Raw genomic sequence first — 14,831 nt, 5'->3', positions numbered from 1 at the left:
AGGGGGCTGTGTCTGCAGGGGCCCAGAAGGAGACTCAGAGAGGCAGCTGGGAGCCCACAAAACTAGACTTGTTCAGAAAATGAACAAGCCTTTGGCCTAGTTATTCTCCTTTTTTCTTTCAAGTTAAAAGACTACTTTTTAGAGCAGTTAACATTTTACCGATACATCGATCAGAGAGTACGGAGCTTCCCACATTGCCTCCCGCACCCCATAGCGGGCAGAGGCACCAGCCAGGCGCCATCCCTTACAAGCTGTTTCAGCAAAATGTTCCTGGTGAGCGAAGTTCTTTCTGTATAGAAAACATGCGGTGCCCACAGAGGGGAGTGCTGGGGGTTCACACACTGAAGGGGGTCCCTCTTCCTTCCCTGTCCATGGCAGGCACATGCAGGCCAGGAGCTGCGTCCCTCCCTGAGACGGGGAGGATGACGCTTGCCCCCTGACCCCACCATGGCGTAGCCCCCTGGTGGCCGGCCATGCAGGGCCCACAGGGGCTCTGTTCAGTCGGCTGCTGGGCAAGGCAGGACCGAAGATCTAGCAGGGTCAGCAGGTCCTGGAGGGCAGACAGGGTCTCAGGGCTGGCTGGTGCCCCACCCTGCTGCGCACAGCTCTGCCTCCAGAGCAAAGGGAACACCCCGGGAGCAGTGTGAGGCCGAGCCGGAGGTGGAGGTGCTGCAGCCCTGCAGGGCTGAGAACACAAGCATCACTAACCCAGTGTTTTCACAGGCTTTAGCCATCTTTTTTTTTTTAGTTTTGTTTGTTTGTTTGTTTGTGTTTTGAGATGGAGTCTCGCTCTGTTGGCCTGGCTGGAGTTCAGTGGTGCGATCTTGGCTCACTGTAACCTCCACCTGCGGGGTTCAAGTGATTCTCCTGCCTCAGCCTCCCAAGTAGCTGGGATTACAGGCATCCACAACCATGCCAGGCTAATTTTTATATTTTTAGTAGAGACGGGGTTTCACCATGTTGGCCAGGCTGGTCTCGAACTCCTGACCTTGTGATCTGCCCACCTTGGCCTCCCAAAGTGCTGGGATTACAGGCGTGAGCCACTGCACCCGGCCTTCAGTCATCTTTAAAATGCATTTTTTCCTCTTTTGATTCAGGGTCTTAATGAAAGTCCAGGCACTCCAAGGACGATTAAATATTTAAACAGCAGCTTCCCTTTGAAGGTCAGCCCAGAGTGTGGGGTGTGTGAGACGGCCAGGCACAAAGTGTGGGATGGGATGCTGTTGCTGGCGGGGGCGCGGGCCCATGGGGGACGGGACAGGTTAGGACGGGGGGAGGGCAAGGGGGCCTAGGAGGGTTCCCACTCTGCAGATGGCTGGCTTGCCTCTCCCTAAGAGCTGGCTCTACACTTGCCTCCACCCCAGGGAAGGAAATGACCGCAGAAAGGAGTGTAGCGTGGGGGCAGGTGGTGCTGCGGCCAATGGGCAGTGCTGGGAGATGAAACCAACAGCAGCGATTGCCCCAGAAAGAACTCGGCGCTGCTAAGGCAATGGCGGCCCGAAGGAGGCCCCTGACGCATGAGGAGCGGCCTCCGTCTCCAGCCCCAGGCCTCCCTCCCCTGTGTTTCCCGCAGCCCCCTCTGGAGTCTCTCCCCCGCCCCGCACCTGTAGGGAGACCCTGGGAAAGCGGGCCGGTTATAATTGCAAAAAATAAACCTTCAGTAGCCACAAGATCTTATAAACGTAAAAGTAATCTGAAAACCTACTTCAGTTAGAGAAAGGGCATTTGAATATTTCCTGTTTAAGACACAGACCCCCTGAGAAGATGTATAAAGGACTTGGGCCGGGTGTGGTGGCTCACACTGCCCGCAGCATGACCTTGGACCCCCGGCCTCCGGAACTGAGAGGCGCCGAACGCCTGCTGTTCAAGCTGCGCAGTGATGGGCACTTGGTTCTGTCTGCCCCAGGAAGATGAGTCCGACGCTCTCCCCAAACTCCTTTGTCCTGAACTACTTTCCAGAGCCCTCAGCCCTAATGGGTGGTCCCCTAGGGTCCCCAGCCTTCAGACTCTAAATTCCTGTTGGAAACCCACAGGCAATAGGGCCACGCCCAGGCACTCAGCCACACTGCTGCTCCCGCAGGGGGTGCCCAGCAAACAGCCAGAGGCAGGCCCGGGGAGAGTTCCAGGGGGCTGGGAGACGGGTGGGAAAATTGCCGCTGGTGGAGCGGTTGGTGGAGGGGTTGGAGGAGGGGCCGACAGGGAAATGCTGTCCACGCCTCTGCCCGGGGGCTGTCAGCTCCAGGGCTTTGAGCCTCACCAGCGTTGGGCCGCATGGCTTGGAAGGTGTTGCTTTTCCTTCAGGGAGCTCAGGCCTCCGCAACATGAGGACACCGCCACCCGGAAGCACTCTGTGCCGTCTGAGCTGCCCGCGATCCAGTCCCTAAGAGGGACCATCGGCAGGCGGCTTCCTGACTCTTGGGGTCCACACAGGCCTGTGGTAGCCCTGTGAGTGTCAGCTCCTGCATAGAACCCTGCCTGACTTCCCAGTAAGAGGGTGCTGCCTCCTGGGGACTCTCAGCCAGGTGGGGACCACTGGGTGGGGTGGCCACGCTGGCCCCGTTGCCCTAGCAGGGATGCGGAACGTGCCGGCGCTGCCTGGCCGCTTCCTCCAGGAGGCTGGGTGGCTCCCCCACCGCCGTGTTGCTGACCCAGCCCCTCGCTCACCCTCATTCTTCCACAGGGGCGGCCAGGACCAGAGGGCCCGTCTCCAGAGCGGGAAGGAGGGAGAGGGCCGAGAGTCTGCAGGGTGGGCTTGGGGAGTCGAGCCAGGTGTGCGTGCAGGTGCCTCACCTGCCGGCCCCGCCCTGTCCACAGGAGGAGGCCATGAGAACCGTCAAGAAGTTCATGGACTCAGGAGGACGTCGTCAGCAGTGCTGAGGTCATGGAATGTGGGCTGGGACCTTGTGTTTGGTGACGTCCTGTAAGTACTCGGCTGGCCTGGGGACTTGGCCAGCCCTGGAGGAGCCCTGAGACCAGGCCCTGTGGCAGGCACCACGGCCCGGGGAGGTGCCTGGAGGGCTGGAGCCCGCCTGGGGGGCCTTGGTCAGTCGGGGCTGCAGAAGCAGAGAAATGCGGGGTGCCCATGCTGGCTGGGACTCGCCCACTGCCCTGCACATGGCGGGTGAGGGAGAGAGGCAAGGCACCTTTCCAGGGGTGCATGGGAGGCTGCGGTCCAAGGTCCTGCACACGTGCATGCATGCTCACATCTGTAGCTGCAGACACTGACCCCCAGAGACCCCCGAGCTCATGTGGGGCTGGTGTAGGTGTGGGGTGGACGCTGGGGCAGTATGGGCTCCTCCTCCATGCGCGTGACGGGGTGGGGGTGGCCCCTCCCCTTGCCCTGGGAGCTCCGGCCCCCTCCCCAGCCTCCCTGTGGCCCCAGTAGACAGAGCCCCGGCCCCTGCCTCGGGCCAGGTTTGGCAGAGGGGGCCCTGGCTGGCAACTGGAGGCAGATGGAGGGGAGCTGGGGTTGCGGGCTGGCCGTGTCCCCTAACCCCTACACAGCCCAGCTCTGCTCCTGCTCCACCTGGATGTTCTGCAGGCTGGGGTGGAGGTGCTCCAGGACTGCCCCACAGCCCGGGGCCACACACCCCTGGAGCGATCCCTATCTCTGTCTGCGCCCTGGCCTCCTTCCTTCCAAGACCCTGACTGAGTCGATAGGCTTGACTTTCATAAACTGGCCAACAAGATTGAGACCACGCTTGGAGTGGAAGATGGGGCCGTCTTAAGCCATCGCCCCCTGCACGGGTCAGCCCGTGGCCAGTGTCCTGGGCCGAGCCTCCTCCTCTTGCCCCACGCTCTTCCCACCCTGAGAGGGGCCTGGTCTGGGTGGGTCTCCTGGGACCCCCAGTGTTCGAACATGACCTGAAAAGCAGAAATGGAGGCTGAAGCCTTGGCGAGGAGGCCAGCACTTCCCAATCTCACCTCCCACAGCTGATGTGCAGGGCTGGGGGAGTGTTCATAATCCTCCCAGTACACACGTGTCTGCATTTAAGGGTGTGCCTGACGTGAAAGGAAATGTATTCAATGACCTTTGCTAAAGACCGGAAGGGGACTACTCAGGACCAGCGCGGTGGGTGCTGGGACCAGGGCAGTGGGATTTTGCAGTGGTGGAGAGAGATTTAGGCTCCACTCTGAATATAGCTCCAGCGAGTGGGAGTTGATAGCCCAGGAGCAGAGTGGGGTCCTCGGATGGAACATCACTAAGAACAAACAGCAGGGGTGGGGGGGTTCTGGCTGAAGGGAGGCGGGGTCATCAGTCATCACCTGGGTGCCGGAGGACGAGCTGGCTGCCCTGATGAGGATGATCAGATATGGGGTGGGGCAGTTCTGGCTGAAGTCACTTAGTGTTCTTGCTAAAACCGAATTTTGCAAGGAAGTGTGCAGGTGGCCCAGAAGCCTCAAGGGCCTGATAAAGTTCGGCCAAAAGCAAAGACTCTTGTCACTGAGAATTAGAATCAAGGGCAGGTGGCTAAATAGTGTCTTGTGGATTCTCTCCAGCTTTTGTGGCCCCTCCCTCCACATCCTGCTTTGGGTAGCCCCTGTCCTGCAGCCATGACCCAGATTCCCGAAGAGGGGATGACTATACAGGGGCCTGGATGCTGGGTGCCGGTCTCAGGGGTGGGAGGCACTGGGAGAGGCCTGGTTGGAGAGACGCCGGGACCCAGGTCAGGTCAGGACCCAGTGTGTAGCGGAGCTTGGGCTCGTGAGGTCAGAGCTGGAGCCACTGCACATCGTCTCCCAGGGCCGGGGCTCCCAGAGGACATGCAGTGTCTGCAGTTTTCTGGGGTGCCCCAGTCCTCCGCGTGGCACTCTGCGTGTTGGGGGGCCCATTGCGAGCTGCTCATCCTGGCTTCTTGGGAGCAACGTGGCCTGAGCAAGGGAGCCTGCCCAGGACCGGCGCCTGTGAGGCAGGGCTGGTCGCAGGGTCTCAGTCCCCCGAGGGCTGATTCCTGCTGAATGCTTCAGTGGCCAAGGGTGGATCCCTCTCCTCCCAGCCTGAGGCTGTTTCAGGAAGAAACAGTCAGGCCCCGGCAGGTTTCCCTGCCCAAGGGGAGAGTCCGAGGAGGGGCAGACTCGGCAGGTGGAGCAGGGGACCACTTTCATCAAGTTTGTGTTCAGAACTCACTCCAGGGTCCTTTTCTTTTGGGGCCAGGCAGGCAGCACCGTGTGGGACATTATTACCAAGGAGAGGAGGGGCCCGGGAGAGCTCACAGGGCGTTTTGGAAGCTCCATAGACAGGCAGGTCCTGAGGACTTTTGGAAAGGGTAGAACAAGGTCCTGGGCAGCTTTGTGGTGGTCGCGAGCGAGGGAGGAGGTGGCCTCCCTGAGCGTGGATGGCTGGATGCACGCCCCAGACCCAGGGGCAGAGGCCGAGAAGGGAAGGTGGGGGCCCAGGGACCACACTTGGCAGGGTGGAGGGGGCAGGGGGAGCCACTTGCTGGGGAAATTTCACCAGAAGATCCGGGCTAAGGACGTGCAAGTGTGGAAGAAACGGCGCCTCCCCCGTGCCAGATGCTGCCCACCCAGCACAGGGCCAGAGTTGGGGTCAGCGGGGCAGCCGTGTGCCCCCAGTGGGAGCTTGAAGGTCACGGAGGAAATGCGACACCAGATGCAGGCAGGGGAGCCCTCCGGAGCCTGCAGGAGGGGGCCGCTGGCTCAGGTGCACCGGGAGACCCCCACATGGACAGGGTGGAAAGGGCTTTCTTCAAAGCCAGGATCTTGTCCCCATCACAGTGTCCCAGCTACGCATTGGGAGCGCTTGCTGCCAGGAGGCTCCCCAGTCCTGCAGCAGCCCCTCAGCAGCTGCCCTCCAAGGAAGGGGCGCACAGACACTCCAAGGCTCCACAGCGCGCGGGCCAGGGGCCGGATCTACCCCCGGGGCAGCGGGACTGAGCGTGAGCCCAGCCTGGGACACAGCCCCTCCAACTGCGTCATTGTTAGGGGCCTTCTTGGAGCTGGCAGACCTAGAACCAGGCCTGGGGGGTGGGGGCGTACCTGGATGTGCGTTGGGGGGGTCTGAACCCTTAGTTAGGACTGGGGGCCCTCCTTTGCACTTCCTTCAGTCCCTGGGGTCTGGGGCATCCTAGCCATGCGTGGGGCCTCCCTGCTGAGATTGGAGACCCCCTGACAGCTGGGGCTGGTCCCAGCATCTTCGCTTTTCCCCCAGGAGGACTCGGACGCAGGGTCTTCTCTCCTCCCTGTCACACAGAGGGTGGCACCCCCGATGGGAACTCTGATTTATCACCAAACCAAAAGATGGGGAAACTGACGAGGCTGCAAGCAGCTATGGCAGGGCGGTGTGTGGAAGCAGATGGGATGGGCAGATGGAGGCGGGGGCCAGCATTGCTGCCTTCTTGCCCCTCCCAGAGGACCCCAGGCCCCCAGCTCGGGCGCCCCACCCAGACTGGTAACACCTGCGTCTGCTGTTTGGCACCGGGAGATGAATCACTTGCTTTTCAAATTAGAATCTTCCTTGATGTCAGAAATGTTTCTTCTCTACAAGGAAATGGAGGTGAAATTTTTATATAGGAAGGGTAGCTCCCTTGGAGAATTGCGGGGCAGCGGAGGGCGGGTTCGGGGAGCCGAGTGCAGCCCGAGGTGCAGCTTTCAGGCTGGGAGGAAGCAGCTGCTTCCGGCTCCTCGGGACACGAGACGGGGACAGCATGTGCTCGGCGGGTGGGAGTGACGCTGCCCACCTGCGGGTGTCTCCTGGGGAACGGGGTATGTGGGCTGTGTGGCAGTATGGAGCCCAGAGCTGATAGGAGGCTGTGCTGTCAGGCTGCATTTGACCATTTATGGAGCCAGGCTGTGAGGAGGCCCTGAATTAGAAAGGCATCCAGACCCAGGCTGCAGCCTCAGGCCGGGCACTGTCCCCTGCATGGCTCCGGCGTCCCAGCTTGGTGTTATCAGCACACAGAGGTTGAGGCTATGGCTCCGTCTGGGCTGTTAGCACAGAGAAAAAATGCCCAAATGACTTGGTAAAGGGCGGGCTTCCTGGCCCCATGGCTGCGTGGGTGGGCTGGCTTCCTGTCTGCTGAGATTTCTTTGAGGCAGCCCCAAGGTAGAGTCCACTCTGGGTCCCGGCCCTGCACTGGGCGCTGTGCTGAGCGCCTCTGTGGCTGCCATCATCTGATTTTCACTCACAGGCAGACGCCAGGCTTCACTTTGAAGATGGGGAAGCTGAGTCTCAGGGAAGTGGGCCTGTGCCAGGGTCTTAGCAGGACTTCTGGGGTTGCTAGGACCCCCACGGGGCTGGGCTGGGAGTCTTCATGCCAGGCCCAATCCCTTTCCCATAGTCCCCCCTCCGGCACTACCCAACATGTGGTCTTCGGTCATCTCGCGCTGTCTCCACCCCTCCCTCCGCTTCTCTGCTGGAATTGTCCCTGTCACCTTGCCCCAGAGCCTTCTTTGTTCTTACAGTCCCAGGTGGAGGGTACCTCGGAGCACACTCTGCAGCCTCCGGCTCTCCCTCCTGAGTCCACCTGCCCGGCCGATTGGGCTGTGTGGTCACTGTCCTCAAGACCTTGTGTGCCATGAGGGCTCAGAGCCCTGAGCCTCAGCACAGGAAGTGCCACCCAGGCAGCCAACACCTGCTCAGCGGGCGGACGGCCTTGCTGACTCGGCTTTGCTCCCGGGAGCCCCCTGGAGAAGCCACAGGGAGACGGACAGCCCTGGGCAGCTCCAGCTTGCCAGCTCCACATCCAAGGTCCTCCTTCGGGGGTGGGGTGATAGTCTGTTCAAGGCATATGCCCAGAATAACATTTTTGAAAGTCTTTAAAAATGGGGTAAAGCTGACGTACCATGAAAGACACAAATCTTATCTCGTGCTCAGGTCTTCTTTGCGTGTCTGCACCTGTGTAACCACCATGCGTGTCAGTGAGTCCCTCCAAGAGCACGCCAGAACCACAGAGAACCCCTGGTCCCCCCCAGGGACTCCCCCGAGTCATGACCCCCAGAGGTGACCTCTCCTGTGATCCCTGACTTCCCAGCCTGTGGGGGTCTTGGGGACTGTGTTCTCCCTGCTGTTGGAGTACACAGGCCCTTTCTTTTCACGGCTGTGCAGGGAGGGAGGGGGAGACACCACGGGTTGTCCCTTCTGCCGAGGGACACTGGTGACTTCAGGTTGTCTTTCTGTGGCTTTCACGCTGGCTCTGGTGGGACCTGCGCTCAGCAGCAGACACTGGCCCTGGGGGTTGTGTGATGCTTTGCTGCTATTCCCCACAGGGTGGGGGGTGCCAGTTACCGTCCCCCGCAGCTGTGGGGACTCCCGGGACCCTTGTCGTCAGCCTTTGCCATCTCAGCCCACCTGGCGGGGGCAGAATAATGTTTTGCAGGAAAGTTACAGACTTCCCGTCAGCTCAACTCTGCAGAAGAGGAGTTTGGTGGGAAGTTTTTCCAGAGTTTTCCCTCGGCCTGGGGCACAACATCACTGAAATGCCGGAGCAATCAGGGGCCAGCCCTCAAATGGAGGCCTCGCCTCCCCACTGAAAGGCCAGGCCCGTTCAGAGAAGACCCCGTGGACATGAGGGGCGTGCAGGCTAGGCAGGGTGGGGCTGAGTGGCTGGGTGTCTGGCAGGGATTTTGGGAACAGAGGGTGGGTCCCTAGGGAAGGTGGCGGTCACCGTCAGCCTGGCGAGCAGTGGCCCCTGTGGAAAGGGGGCTTCGGACGTGCTCGGGAGATGCAGAACCCCGTCTGTGGGAGAGCTCCTGAGAGTTAGGGGCCAGGCTCAGCTCCCAAGGCTGCCCTGACAGAGGCCACAGGCTGGGGAGCTAAGATGCTGAGCCTCTCACGGCTCTAGAGACTGGAATTGGGGATCAGGGCATCCTCAGGCCCCTGCCCACTCTGGAGGCCTGAGGAGAGGGTCCTCCCTGCCTCTTCCAGCTCCTGGTGGCCCCGGGCGTCCCTCTGCGTGCGGCTGTGTGGCTCCAGTCTCTGTCTCCATTGAAACGTGGCTGTCCTCCCTGCGTCTGTGGGGCTGACTTCCCTCTTCTTACAAGGATGCCGTCATTGGATGAGGGCCCACCATACCCCAGTGTGAGCTCACCCTAACTTGATTACATCAGCAAAGACCCTATTTCCAAATAAGGTCACATTCTGAGGTTCTGAGTTGACATGAATTTTTAGGGGGGCCTGCTCAGCCCAGGACAGTATGTGGTTTAAGAAAGGGATTTCCCCAGAATGATCTGCCTGCCGTCTGCATCCAGCTACAGACCCTGGTTCCTGCCGTCTGGTCAGGGCTGGCCCTGGGTAAGCTGGAACCCTCTGTCCCTGCACCCCCAGCACTCCCACCCAAAAGGAACTTTGGGGACAGACATCACAGCTTAGGGCACCCGTGGGGTCTTCAGAGGCTGAGCTGGTGCCCAGCTTGTTTCCTCCCTCATAGATGCAGCCAGGCAGTGAGCAGCCGACGGGTGCGTCAGTGTCCCATGTGGCACAGCCACGCAGAGCGGGCGAGGGCCAGCCCCCAGGAGAGCCGCTTGTTCCTGCCCGCAGTGGGACAAACCTCGGCACTGAGTGTGTCCACAGATGCCAACGCCCCTCAGACGGAGTGAGTTGATGACTGTTAAATGTAACAATAAAAACGGCCTTGTATTTTGTATATCTTTCCTTTTTTGTTTTATTTTTCTAGCTGATCTTTTTTACTCTATTTTGCAAAAGTTAGCAGTCTGCAGGGTGCTTTCCCCTGGCTGGCTGGAGAAGCCCCATGTGCCGAGCGTTGTCCGAGGTCCTCTGAGACTCCACGCCGCCTCGCTACGGTGCTGTGCCCTGACCCCAGTGTGGGAGGGACCATCAGAGCACATGTGCCTTCTACTTGGTGAGGGGGGCATTCTCTTGGGGCTGCAACTGCGATCATCAAGAAACTTAGAAATATGTAGGATAAATTAACTGAGAACGCAGTGCACTCACTGGCATGGCCACCTGCCCTCACCCGGGGCATGCCTCTGGCCCTGGCACCGCTCTGCCCCACCCAGTTGGTGGAATCATGGAAGCAGAAGAGGGGGTGGTCCCCGGCTCGTGTTTATGCTATGGAGACACCCGCACAGGCCAGGACACTTGCATAGAATGCTCCCGGCACTCTCCCGTCTCCAGGGCTGTGTGTAAGAGTCAGTGACAGAACCGTACGCAACGTGCAAGAGACAACTGCCGTCACTGCCACCTTGAAGGGCAGCCTGGACACATACTGTCGAGGGACAAGGAACTGGCTGACAGCAGAAGGCTTCATACCACATGCTTCGGTCTGTATACCGCCCAAATCCGGCGAAGTGGCATGCAACATTGTCCAGGGGTTCACTGCACATGGCAAAGATGTCCTAGAGGGTAAGGGTGACAAATGCCTGTGCAGGAGGGAGGTTGCCTTTGGGGACCCTGGGGGAAGCAGGAGGGATGTGTTCCAGCTTTCCTGGGTGCCTGTCTGGCCTCTCTCCGCCCAGAGCCCGCCCCCATGGCAGCAGACACTGGATGGGGTCCCAGGCCAAGGAGCACTCCACTCAGTGGGGCGTGGGGGCTTCCCTCCTCTCAGGAGCTCACAGAGTGAGGGGGCCCAGGGACCAGCATGCAGCTTTCACCCCCAGCCGCCATCTGGGACCAGCACGAAGTTTCATCCCCAACCGCCGTCTCCGCTTCTGGCCCTGCTGGGACTTGGGGCTGCCTGCACATTAAATGGCCCAGGTCTGTGTCCTGGTAACTCAAGCCTGAGAGAGCTGCCACCCTTGTGGATCATGGCTGCAGGAAATCAGGCTGTCCCCCAGGTCTAGGTGGGTCTGCCAAAATGCCCCGAGATGTGAGCAGGGCCGCGAGGTCAGCCCCGGGTGGCGCCACTCCTCCTGCTCGTGTGCAGATCAATCAGCCGCCCCCGCTGGAAGGGGACGCTGTCCCCGCTGGGGTCCGGAGCTCACTTCAGGCTCCCTCTCCAACAAACAGTGGCTCCCTGGAGACTCTAGATGCCACACCCTTGCCCTCTGCTCCACTGCCAGTACCATCTTTGCTCTCAAGGACTGTGGAAACCGGTGGAGAGGGGCACCCGGTCGATGCCAGCTGGACTCCGTCCACCCCTCGAGAGCCAGGGCGTTGGGCTCACTGTCTTCCCCAGAGGAAGCCTCGCTGGGGCCACGGGAGGCTCGGGCCTCTGTTCCTCTGGCACATTCTGGTGCGGTGGCGGGGGAGGCTCCTTAGGAGGATGAGGGGACGGAGAAGGCCCCAGGGGTCTCCTGAAGGCAGCAGTGTTTGCTCCGCAGGGCCTGGAGGTTCAGGCAGGGAGGTGGCGGCGACCACAGGTGGACGCAGGTTAAAGGACAAGGATTCTGAACATGCCGGGGCTGGGTCCCGGCACCATCAGAGCCAAGTCACAGGTTCCCTCGGGGAGGAGAGAGCTGTGAGGGTTTCGGGGCTGAGTCACTGGTGGGCTGGGGTGGAGGGGAGGATAGGGCGACAGGTGAGGACACTTCAGGCCGGGCAGGCTTCCAGCGTGCGGAAGGGGCCGGTACGTCATGTCAGCAGTAGGGTGGAGGCACTGGCTGCGTGGCTCCAGCAGGCATCACCCTGGAATGTGCCAGAATAACAAGCAGAGGCGGCGTGGAGCAGGACAGAGGGCAGAAGTGCAGAGATAGTAGTGTGTGATCCTGGGTGGAGGCGCTGACGCCTGGCCGGCAGAGACGACACTTCTGGAGCCTCGCTGAGGCTGGATCCCAGGGGCAAGGGGCGGGCCCACCACAGGGGGCCCCAGGTCACAACAAGGGGCAGCTCAGAGCGGGGTGGGGCCCCCCAGGCCACCCAGGGAGTGGAAGTGGCTCGTGATGCTGTGGGTGCTGCGCCGCGAAGTGTTCCTGGTCCTGCTGGCCTCCCGGCTACACGTGGCCCACTCGCCTCCGTAGCCGCCAAGCCTCCCTTGGGGCTCCTGCTCTCAGGGCTGGGCTGGAGGGGCCTGGGAGTCCTAGCGAGCGAGGAAGCCGGGCCCAAGGGGGAGCAGCGTGCTGGGTCAGGAGACCGGTCAGGGTCCTGGCCGGGCTTGGAGTCCAGCAGGCAGGGGCTGGCAGGGAGTGGGCAGGGTGCCCACCACCCCAAGGGCCACCAGGGAAGACCGTCTGGGTTGGGTTTGCCACGGAGGCTCGCCAGCAGTGTTTTGACTCCAAGCAGGTTTCAGAGTGTGAACGGCCCCCGTGTCATCTGCTGGGTCCCTCTGCCAGAGGGTTTCTGAAAGACAGATGGCCACACGCGGAAGCTGTCGGCGGCGTGTGGGCCCAGCGATGACGGGGGTGCGAATCCCGCTCTGCCTCCCTCGGCGGTCTCTCAGTCCTCTCCCGTGTTCTCACTGTACCCTAGAAAGCAAAGCCTGAGCTCCTCAGCACGCTGTGGGGGTGAGTGGGCAGAGCCAGGTGTCCTGCGGGCACACACAGCTGTCCCTGTGCCTCCATGAGCGGGGAGGGGCGCGCTGGCGGGAGTCCCCACACAGGCGGCCTCCCCACCCAGGCCTCCTGATCTCATGGGGCTGGGCTTGGCCACAGGAGGGCCTTGCAAAGGGCACTTTGCCTGGAACCTGAACCCGGCCTGACTTTGGCTCCATGGTTTTCGGCACGGGGAGGGGCTGGCTGAATTCCTCCGCAGGATCCAAGGGGCTGTGCAGACACGGGCCGTGACTGCTGGGTCCTCCGTGGAGAAAATCAATACCAAGTTGGAACGAGTCCCCAGGGTTCACGTATCACTCTGCACCCGGAAGGAACTTTCTGGAAATGCAATACATCCCTGCAAAGTGGGACTCAGGGCTCTTTCCTGTCACTGTGCAGAAGGCGAGGTCTCAAAGGGAGAAGATCGGGAGGCTGGGAGCCTGCCTGGGCCTGGGTCCCCCGCTCAAGGCTGAGGAGCCCCGAGCCCAGCACCCACGGTCGCTGTAGCCAAGTTCACAGGCCCCACCTCCTGCCTGGCCATGCTTTTGCCCACGTGGGCTGCAGCCAGGGCCTTGTCGGCACCTTCCCCAGTGTGGCCCTGAGGCCAGTCCTGTGCTGGCCTGTATTGACACGCTGGCTCACTCAAATCGATTCTTGTCAAAGCCATTGTGGAAAGAACAGCTTTCAAAATAGAGCCCAAGAAGATGTGGGCTTCCGTTGTGAGAGCCCGGGTGCTGGCGGGCTGCCCAGGGCGCCTCCTCTCTCTCCAGCCGGGCGTGGAGCTCCACGAGCCGCTCCTAGCTGTTGCAGGGCTATGAGATGTTTTCGTTTGTTCAGCCGGAAAGTCTAGAGAAAGGGGCTGAAGGGGACGCCTGAGCCCCAAGCCTCGGGGAGGAGGCCAGGACTGAGACCTGGATTCATTCCTAATGTGTCCTGGGGACAAGCACATGGAACGGGCTGTGTTCTGGCTGCAGACGGGCCTGGGAGCGCCCTCGCTGGCCTGGGAACAGGCAGGCTGTGGGGCAGAAGGCAATGGACCTTCTGCCTAGGTGGGAGTGGCTGGTGTGCGGCTCCACGCCCTGGGGACCCCATCCCAGCCCCTCAGCCAGCCCCTCTGCATTGGCAGTTTTCTCTTCCTGCCAAGGCCTTGGACAGAGTCTGCACCCATCCCTGCACGCGGTGGAGACAAAGCCCACAACCAGATACACAGGAAGGGCTGGGGTCCTGCCACCTGCATGTTAGACCCTGAGGGTGACGTTTGCTCTTTGATCCTCTGGTCCTGTGCGCTCCGGGGGCCTCCGCCTGGCATGGAAATGTTGATTCTTCCCTGTCTGCCTAAGACAGTGTGATTTTCAGACCAGCAGAGGAGGAAATGTCCGGCAGCTGTCCTGTGGGGGTCCACCCACCCTCGAGACTGTCATGGACTGTGTGTCTCCCCCCGGCGGCTGTCCTATCCTGTCGGGCTCCACCCACCCTCCATACTATTATGAGCCACATGTCTCCCCGCTGGGCGGCTGTCCTATCCTATGGGGGTCCACCCACCCTCGATACTGTTAGGGGCCGCATGTCTCCCCCAGATCTGTATGCTGCAGCCCTAAGCCCCAATGCCTCCTCAAGGGACCTTACTTGGAGATGGGGTCCTCACAAAGGTGGTTAAGGTAACATGAGGCTGCTGGGGTGGCCCTGGCCCAATCTGCCTGGTGTCCTTATACGGAGAGGAGATGAGGACACAGACCCACACAGAGGGATGGCCTTGTGAGGACAGCAGCAGGAGACAGAGCCAAGGAGAGAGGCCTCAGGAGCCAGCGGTGCCGCACCCTGACCCTGGATTCCACCTACTGAATGGTGAGAGAGCCATTCGGGCTCTCTCTGTCGAAGCCCCCAGGCTGTGGGACTTGTTACAGCGACCCAGGAACTCACATGATAGTCACAGCACATTACAGCTGACAAAGTGAGCTCCTTCCCTGGACACGCTCCTCCCAGCATTCCGGTGAGGTGGGGGCTGGCACATCACCCCCACTCTGGATGAAGAGGCCGCATCAGGCGGGATGGGCTTGGCTACACTGCAGTCACAAATAGCCCCACAGCTCACCATGGGCTACGGCACAAGTTCATTGCCTGCACTTCGGGGTGGACACCCACTTGCCCCGTTCCAGCCACCGTGCTTGGCTTGGCTCCCTCCTCACCAGGACCTGTGACTCTGACGCATCAGAGGAGGAGGTGCTGGGTGGAGACAACGCGGAGACTGAGGGTGAGACTGGAGGAGGGGAAGCCCCCGCTTCTTATTGAGAGCCCTACGGGGTGGGCTCCCACACAGCTGCACTCTGCTAGGTGCGGGGGCTTCCCACCTGCACTCCCAGGTGAGCCATGGCTGTGCCACCCAGGCCCCTCAACCCTGTGCCTGCCACGCAGCCCTCTCGAGGGACCTCTGGATATGTCTGGGAAGT

General features: G+C 61.1%; 2 long non-coding RNA genes across 2 annotated transcripts; one reads left to right on the top strand and one right to left on the bottom strand.

Annotated features, from left to right (window-relative positions):
- The first annotated feature begins 6,081 nt into the window (after positions 1-6,081).
- On the top strand, positions 6,082-10,315 carry LOC129052393 (uncharacterized). The gene is made up of 3 exons (XR_008517400.2): positions 6,082-9,250; positions 9,387-9,551; positions 10,094-10,315. It is a non-coding gene; the product is annotated as an uncharacterized LOC129052393 (long non-coding RNA).
- A 2,510-nt stretch (positions 10,316-12,825) lies between these two features.
- On the bottom strand, positions 12,826-13,449 carry LOC100938917 (uncharacterized). Its single transcript, XR_008517398.2, has one exon. It is a non-coding gene; the product is annotated as an uncharacterized LOC100938917 (long non-coding RNA).
- Positions 13,450-14,831: the final 1,382 nt, after the last annotated feature.

The sequence above is a fragment of the Pongo abelii genome, chromosome 22, assembly GCF_028885655.2.
Source record: "Pongo abelii isolate AG06213 chromosome 22, NHGRI_mPonAbe1-v2.0_pri, whole genome shotgun sequence".
In the NCBI taxonomy this organism is placed as follows: domain Eukaryota; kingdom Metazoa; phylum Chordata; class Mammalia; order Primates; family Hominidae; genus Pongo; species Pongo abelii.
The sequence above is the reverse complement of the archived record's forward strand: the minus strand, read 5'-3'. Positions and strand labels throughout refer to the sequence as shown.